This window comes from Sceloporus undulatus, chromosome 4 (assembly GCF_019175285.1).
Source record: "Sceloporus undulatus isolate JIND9_A2432 ecotype Alabama chromosome 4, SceUnd_v1.1, whole genome shotgun sequence".
Taxonomy (NCBI): Eukaryota; Metazoa; Chordata; class Lepidosauria; order Squamata; family Phrynosomatidae; genus Sceloporus; species Sceloporus undulatus.
The window spans coordinates 210,619,190-210,628,328 of record NC_056525.1 but is presented as its reverse complement, the minus strand read 5'-3'; positions in this window follow the sequence as shown (position 1 = coordinate 210,628,328).

The window sequence follows — 9,139 nt, the reverse complement described above, 5'->3', positions numbered from 1 at the left end:
ACATTCTCTTCTTACTATAAATAATAATAATAATAATAATAATAATAATAATAATAATAATAATAATAATAATAATAATAATAGCTTTATTTTTACCCTGCCTTTCTGTCAACGAGACAATCAAAGTGGCTTACAATTAAAAGGAAGACATACAGTACTCAATACCCAATTGTTCCCTCCCTCCCCTAAAACATTAGTAAACACATTAACCATTAAAACACTACATTAAAATAATCAGAGACGGGGAGTGGGGCCACAAAATACTGAGAGAGATGGTAGATTCAATTGGTGGCCAAATTACTATTCAGGAAAGGCCTGCCGGAAGAGATCCGTCTTGACAGCCTTTTTATAGCTGTCCAAGCTGGTAATATGATGGATCTCCTCCAGCAGGCCATTCCATAATCTGTGAGAGGCTGAAGAAAAGGTCCTCTGGGTAGTAGCAGTCAACCTGGTCTTTATAGGTTGCAGTAGATTCTTCCCAGAGGACCTGATTGTGCGGGGTGGATTATACGAAAGGAGGTGAACCCATCGATAGGTTGGACCCAAGCTATGTAGAGCTTTAAAGGTCATAACCAACACCTTGTACTATGCCCGGAAACTAATAGGCAGCCAGTGATAGGTGTTATGTGGCCACTTGTGGTTTTTCCAGTGTCCAACCTGGCTGCCATGTTTTGAACTAACTGAAGTTTCTGGACTAGGCATAAGGGTAGCCCCATGTAGAGCATATTGCAGAAGTCGAGTAATGAGGTGACCAGCGCATGTACCACAGTTTCCAGACCCCAGGTGAAAGATCAAATTTTGGTGAAAGCTCAGATTTTTAATATATATGATGAAATCACACATTCTGAATATATTCTTTGGATAAAGCAACTTATTCTACTAAATGTTTTTGTGCCAATATTTCTTAGTCTGATAATTAAAACCAATATATATTAGGGGAGTTTGTTTCATCCTATTATTACATTACTATATATGTGTAATCATTGTAAATCTATGGCAGCAACTGAAGTTTTCAGAAATTTCACAGGCATATGAAACATGAATCACTCTAATCATGCTGCTCATAGACCAAGAGCACAGCTGAAATATTTCCATATTCTTGAAATATTTTTTTTTCCTCTCGGTATACTTTACACTCAATTCCTTTGTCATCTGTTTTTGCCATATTCTGGCCTTAGTATTGCTGTTAATTAGAGGTGACTGTAGTTTGATTAATTGCTAACATGTGCCACATATGCACAATATGAAGAACTGCAGTCTAAATTTTTCCACTTATTGCATGCCTGAATACAGTGGATTTAGGCCAAGCATTTTCTTTAAATGACTAAAAACCTAACCTTATCATAGTGAACAATATGGATGTAATCAAAATAAGACACTCTAATCCACTTGAAGTGTTAAAAGTTCAGAGAAGTATGCAATAACCATGGGCTACATTTCACAATGTAATGCAAGCTGGATCACAGTGAACAAATATAGCCCATCTGAATGTCCTTTTTCTGGCTGGGGTTCACCACATTTGCTTTCTGGTTGATGGTGAGATTTTGAAGTCTCATAACTTGCTTTTCCATATCATAGGGTAGGCTTTGATAACAGAGCTTCAAAAAGTTTCTTTTTTGAACTTCCTGGGGCCGTTGTAGTCAAAACAAAAGTAGGAGCATGCACTGTTTCATGGTCACATCAGAAGCTACCTTAGACTAAGCCAGAGATCAGAACACAATATGTTACTATTAATTACTTTGTAATACTTTGTGTGTGTAAAAACCACTTAATAATGCAAAGCACCCTTTTCCCAAATGAAACTGAATGTAATTTATAGCAGTGCTTCTCATGCTATATGATGTGGGGAACTAGTAATTCCCCCCCCCCCCCCGTATGCTAGGGACCAGCACTATATTTGTGCCCACTGGGTACAATTGTGTCTTTATTTCATGGAAAAGCAGCCAATGGAACAGGGACCAGGATCGGTCAACAGACCACCACTTTGAGTAGCACTGATTTAGAGAATATTTACTAGGGAGTGATGGGGCGAGTTTTATTAGTTACATTGTTTCCCTATTCTTACTCCTTCTTCTGACATGCATACTAGAGTTTTTCACTCCATGGTATGTGGAAATGAACAGCAACTGTAATGAATGGGGAAGAAAAGAATAGACAGGAAGAAAGAGCACAAAGAGGAATGTTGTGGTGTGGTGTCTAGTAAGAAAACATGCAAACAGGGAGAGGGGAGGTGTTGCAATGTATCTGTGAGGGAATGAATACAGAAATGAGGCCAAGAGAGGAGAAACAACAGAGGAAGTAGTGGGCCTGAATGTAGAAGGAGAGGGATGAGAGGAGCTTGGCAAAAGACACACAGACATTCACATTTAGGTGGAAAAGAAAGTCCACCTCAGTGTTAGGAAGAACTTCCTGGCAGTAAGATCTGTTTGACAGTGGAACACACTCCCTCAGAGAATGGTGGAGTCTCCTTCTTTGCAGGCTTTCAAACAGAGTACTTTGATTGTGAGTTCCTGCATGACATAGGGTTGGACTGGATTATCCTTGGGGTCTCTTCCAACTCTATGATTCTATAATTCTAAGATTCTACATAAACACACATAGAGAAAGAAAGAATAACAAACTTTCCAGAAAAATATATAGACCCAGTGGTAGATAGTTGTGAACAGTAATGACATACTGGTCCAAAACACTCTGCAAAATAATCCAGTTTGAGACTGCTTTAACTGTCCTGGCTCAATGCTAGGGAATTCTGGGAACTGTAGTTTTGTGAGACAATTAGCTTTCTCTATCAGAGAGCTCTGTTACCAAAATAAACTACAGTTACCAGGATTCACTAGGACTGAGCTAGGGCAGTTAAAGTGGTCTCAAACTGCCCTATTTCTGTAGTGTATTTTGGACCACTGTCAAAGAACTTCTAAAAGAAGGACAAAGGAGGTGGAGAGAGGCAACAGGACACCAGAGAGGGACAGTGATGATAACCTAGGCCCTGTACAGATGGGCCATTAAGCACATCCTGGCGATGTACTAGGGTTGCCTTGGGGCATTGCTTATATATGCCCCGCAACCCTAGTATGTCGCCAGGACATCAAAATGGCAACTCCCTGTCTACATGGGTGCCGCCATTTTGACGTAATGGCTGTGTTGCATCGAAATGGCATGGCGTGGCCAGTACGTCCTGGCGCCACTGCAGGGTGCCTGTGGCGCCCTTTCAGCGGTGCCGGAAGGAGCTCCTTTCATGCTGTGTGTCACTGGCACAGCCATTACACGGTTGCACCAGCAATACAAAAAAAGGGGGCCAAGCGGCCCCTTTCTCTCTTTCTCCGCCACTGTTGGGGTGTCCTTGGGGCATGAAGCCCTAAGGACACCCATTTCCAGGCCACAGGGAAGTGGCGTTTTGCCGCTTCCCAGAGGCCTGGAAAAATGGCGGATCGGGGCCTCTGGGGCTGCCGCTGTGGCAGCTCAGGCCACGATCCATCGGGGAAAAGGACGGGTGCAGGCTGCCCCAAAGATATTTCTGAAAATATGAGAAAGAAGGAGAGGGAGCAGCAGAGAAAAAGCAAGAGCAGGAGAAAATAGGAGTTAGTAAGCATGATAGGGCCAGAAATAGAGAGCAGTATATCAATTGTTTTGTATCAATTGTTTTGTGTGTGTGTGTGTGTTTTACACTTGCAGCTAGCAAATGGGGGTAGCAAGAAGAAAAGGAGATTGCAAGTTTATTTTGGGCCAGAAATAAAAAAACTAATAGGAAATCCCCCCCCCTTTTTTTTTTTTTTACAGTCATAGATATCCCCAGTTTGAAAGTTTCAAAGAATATACATTTTTAACATTGTTGTTGTTAAGGGTTAATTTTGTTGTTACGGTTTGATGTTGTTGTTAAGGGTTAATGAGTACTTCAATGCAGTATTATTAATTATTGTGAATATAGTCCGCTTGCTTTGTTCAAATTAAACATACTGTAAATCCAGTTAAGAAATTATAGATTCATCCGAACGCATGCTCAGTTATTAATTTCAACAGCAGGTGCTTCAGTTAGTGCAGATAGATACAGAATCCTCACCTGCATTCTAACAAGATTTCTAGTGCAATAAGGTAATAGAAAATTTAAATTTAAATACCAGGTTACAATTGACACTTTTAAAAATATCATCTCCTTTTCATGAAAATGTGAGTTTTTTTAAGCTTTTTGGTATAAATGCAAGGAGGTGCTATTTTTTCACTGCCTTTCCTTTTTCTGGTTAGGCCATAGGTCCATCTAACCCAGTAGAGTCAACACTTACTGCCTTGCCAGTTTTTCTCTCTGTTTTCTTTCAAAGTCCTTACTGGAGATTCCTGGTATTCCTTGGTGATTGCCCATCAAAAGGGAAACCCAGTAAGCCTAAGTGCACCAAGAGTGATCTGGTAGCTTCTTCAAGCTCTGTTATTATTAATCTGGATTTTATTTATTTTCCCTACACTATCATTGCAAAAAAGGTGATTTCTGGAGACAACCAGATTGTATGCTAGTTAAGGAAGCTTGAAAAAGAAACAATTTCTGTTGGAAATGAATATTACTAGATACTCCATGTGCAGAAGAAATATATCTGGAAACATCTGATAAATAGTAGCAGTGGCATCAGTGACTGATTTATGAGAGGCCTCTGCCAGAGGAAATGCAGTGCAGACAATGACTGGAAGATGGAGTTAATTTATATGGCCAGTACTGACTGGAGGAGGAGGAGACAAGGTGCATCTACACTGTAGAAATAATGCAATTTGAAACCACTTTAACTGCCATGGCTCATCCTGCAGATTCCTGGGATTTGTAGTTTTGTGAGGCACCAGCACAAAACTGGTGGCAGAGAAGGCTAAACACCTTGTAAAACTACAAATCCTAGGATTCCATAGGATGAAGCTACAGCACAGAGTGGGGTCAAACTGCATTACTTCTACAGTGTAGGTGCACCCATAGTAACACAGATTTATGTCATGATGTTAAAAAAAAAACATACTGCACATGCCCAGGGAGATTCAGAGCATGAAGAGTTTCCTGAAAAGGAATTAAGAAGCAAAAGCTCCACAAGAAGAATACATTATTTAAAGACATAGCCATGTTCATCTAGATGAGTATGCAAAGGGATATTTTAGCACTTTTGACATTAACAGAGAAAAAACAGTTTGTAGTGTAGGCTTTCATAGTATAAGACGGCTTATGCTACAAACCTTTTCCTCTCTGTTAGTATCAAAGATGCTACAATATCCTTTGCACTACATCTTGTATTCCTCTCTTCACCCATGGTGAGTCTTTCTCTCTACTTCCCACTCCTCCCCACCCCACGCCTCTCTGCTTTTATATCCAAGCTATGCTATTATCGATAAACAGATTGTATTTCAAGAATACATAAGCATGGTCTTTAAAATGTTTTTATTCATGTGGGTAATATTACCAATGGTCTTTATGCATTGTATTTCATCAAATGAATTCTGTTGTCCAAGAATAAATATTAAAAGGGGGGAAATGTTTTGGACCCAGAAAGCTCCAAGCTTGGTACATCCAATAATGGGTCTCAAAGGCTGAAAATTGGTGGGCAAACGTGTTAAGGAAAATGCAACATGGGATATACAGTAGAAGAAATAAAACATGTATGTGAGAGTCACAGTGACTAAGCAAAAGCAATTAAGAAGCCACACAGGTGTAAAAGCTAATGTAATTTAGAAGGCTTGAATGCCAAGGACAGAATTATAGAATGTACAATTGAAAACACCTGAGATTCATTAAGTGTACAAGGTGAAATGATGAAATCCCTAAGTATGGGTTGAACTATGTGAACCAATCAAAATGAATGTACACGCCCACTGGGTGGAAACTGACTAAGTGGGTGGTAATTAACAATGGCTATAATAATTGCTATGATTGCCTATGTATTTTGTGGAGTAGTTTGGAGTAGAGTGGAGTAGATTGGGTAGTTGTGGAGTAGATGAGTATTGTGGAGTGTTTTGGAGATTGTAGAGATTGTGAGGGCATATAGTATTTGTATATAGTAGAATAAAGTAGATCTTTTGTATAAGACTACTGAGTTGTCTGGTGTCTTGACTGAAGATACAAGAGCCAGCAGAATCCTGGAGAAGTTTAGAGACTTCTGAGGAAGAAGAGTGAGAAGGCTTGGAGAGTTTGTCAGGGTCTTCAGCCTATTCTCTGAAACTCTGCTGCTTTGGAAGAAAAGCATTAACCACTGACCAAAGCTGGTCAGCTCCGCTGCATAACAAGGTGGTGAGTTAGAGCCAGAGGTGAAGAGCTACAACTCCCATCATCCCTGACAAAACGTCCATTTTTCCCATCATGTTTGCACACAATGATTTACTGGCAAAGAGTACCTGTATGCTATTACAATTAAGAAGCATGACAGCAAAAGACATAGAAAACTTACTGATGTTCTAAACTAAGCTAGGCTAAGCAGGAACAGGTAAGAAGAAGAACTAACCTGGTTTATCTTTTATAGAACTGAAAGAATAAAAGTAGAGGCAGAAAGAAGAGGTGGAAGGATCCCTAAAGATATCAGTCTACAGAGAAGTTAGCACATGGGGACACAATATGAGGAAACTTTAGGTCACTGAATCACTATTCAGCCACATCACTGCTTCCTTCACTATGGGCTTGACTACACATGGCTATTCCCATAATACCTTGGTCCAGGAGTTGCCCTGGATTCTCCCTGTGCATCCCACTGTGTTACCCAGCACTGCCACTACTGACACAAGTTGCTCATTCTGAGATCAGAAATAAGATGCCCAGCAGCAATCACATGGCTGGACACCTTGTTGTGACCTCAGAAAGAGTGACTTGCACTTGAAGTGGTGGTGCCAGGTGACATAGCAGGACATGTGTGCCCAGTATGACTATGCAGTGCTCTGGATTTTCCTGCAAAATCTGGAGCAAAAGGTGAGAGTTTTTGCACTGATTCAAGGGATCGAAAGAGTGGATTTGGCATGGAATTGGCCTTCTATCATGAAGAAAATCTGCACTTGAACCAGGGATTTGTCTCCATGTCATGTGGACAGGTCACTATGAGGATCAGGAAAACTACTTCCTTTGGCCCATGCAGATATCCCATCAAAACCTTCCTATTCAAGCAGGCATTCCCCGATTAAATATCCTGCGGGCCTCCCTCCTCTTCCGTGGCCATGAGGATGGGCTAACGGGGCTTTTATTGTTTTTTAGACTATGTATTGTTTTGATTGTTATATGTTTTTAACTTTGTATTCAATTGCACCTGTTGCATCATTGTAAGCCGCCCTGATCTTTTTGGAAGGGCGGGATATAAATAAAGATTTTATTTATTATTTATTATACTCTTTAAATGCTGAGAATTGATCCCGTTGTTCTTGTTTTACCCTGCCTTTCTGCCAAGATTGGAATCACATGGGCTTACAAATTAAATCAATTACAATATAGTTAAAGACATAGAAAAAGTCAGCATTAAGCTAAACTGTTAACGATATTAAAACACGTTAAAACATACACTTACTAATGGGTAAAAGTAGCTTTAAAATAAGTATAATTTAAAACAATACAGCAACCTCTTAAAATAACCTTCCTCAAAACCTTGAATATTAAAAGCCTATTGGGTTTTTCACCTACTGGAATGACAGGAAGGAGGGTGAAACTCTATCCTCCCTATGGAGGGAGTACCAGAGTCTAGAAACAGCCACTGAGAATACCCTACCCCACCAACCATATCTCCACCCCACTAACCATAGCCCCTCCAATGATAACTGTGAAGATGGTAGGACTGCAACAAAGGCTTGTCCTGAGAATCTCAGGATCCAGGCAGTATCGCACTGAGTGACATGGTTTGTCAGATAGTCTGGATCTAAGCTATCTAAGGCTTTATAAGACATAACCAACACTTTGAGCCAGCATAAAGTGGGGGAAGAGAACAACAGGCCACCCCACCACCCCAGGAAAAAGGTGTATACTATCTGCTTGCTGCTGTGTGGGCTACCTGTTTGCTGCTTGCCTCATCTCACCTGGTAGATTAATAGCCTCAAAGATTGCTTCCTGTCAGGCCAAGGCACCAGGTAACCAGCAAGGAACTGGATGACGCCTTTCTAGAACAGATGACCACACATTCAGAAAGGAGAAATGTAGTAGTAATGGATTACTTCAGCTATCCTGATATTTGCTGGAAGTCAAACTCAGCCAAATCCTCAAGGTCTAGCAAATTCCACACTTGCCTTGGAGACAATTAAATTGTCTAAAAGGTGGAAGAGGCAACATCAACATTAGGAGGAACTTCCTGACAGTAAGGGCTGATCAACAGTGGAACAAACTCCCTCGAAGTGTAGTGGAGTCTCCCTCCTTGAAGGTCTTTAAGCAGAGGCTGGATGGCCATCTGTCGGGGATGTTTTGACTGAGAGTTCCTGCATGGCAGGGGGTTGGACTGGATGGCCCTTGTGGTCTCTTCCAACTCTACGATTCTATGATTCTAAGGGGACTATTTTGGATCTGATCCTAACAAAGAGGAATGACCTAGTTAATGGAGTGCAAGTGGTGGGATCCTTAGGTGGAAGTGACCATGTTCTGGAATTTGTTATACAATGGAAATGAGAAGCCAGGCATAGTCAAACACGCATTCTAGACTTTAGGAAAGCTGATTTCAGTAAACTTAGAGAAATACTGGGAGTGATCCCATGGTCAGGAATACTAAAAGAAAAAGGAGTTTAAGATGGATGGGAGTTTCTCAAGGGGAAAATACTGAAGGCGCAATTTCAAACAGTTCCAATGAGGAAGAAAAATGGGAGATGTCTCAAGAAACCAGGATGGATGACTAAGGAACTTTCAACTGAGCTAAGTTTTAAATGGAACATGTATAAGAAATGTAAAAATGGGAAAATCACCAAAGAGGAATTCAAACAAATAGCTAGCACGTGCAGGGATAAAGTCAGAAAAGCTAAATCGCAGAATGAACTCAGGCTTGCTAGAGAGATTGAGAACAACAAAAAGGGCTTTTTGTTGGATATGTTTGCAGCAAAAGGAACATATCCATATGCATGCAGAAGATGGCAAAATGCTAACAGAGGCCAGAGAAAAGGCAGAATTTCTTAACACCTTCTTTGCTTCAGTCTTCTCAGAAAAGGAAAAGGGTGCTAAACCTCAGGATAA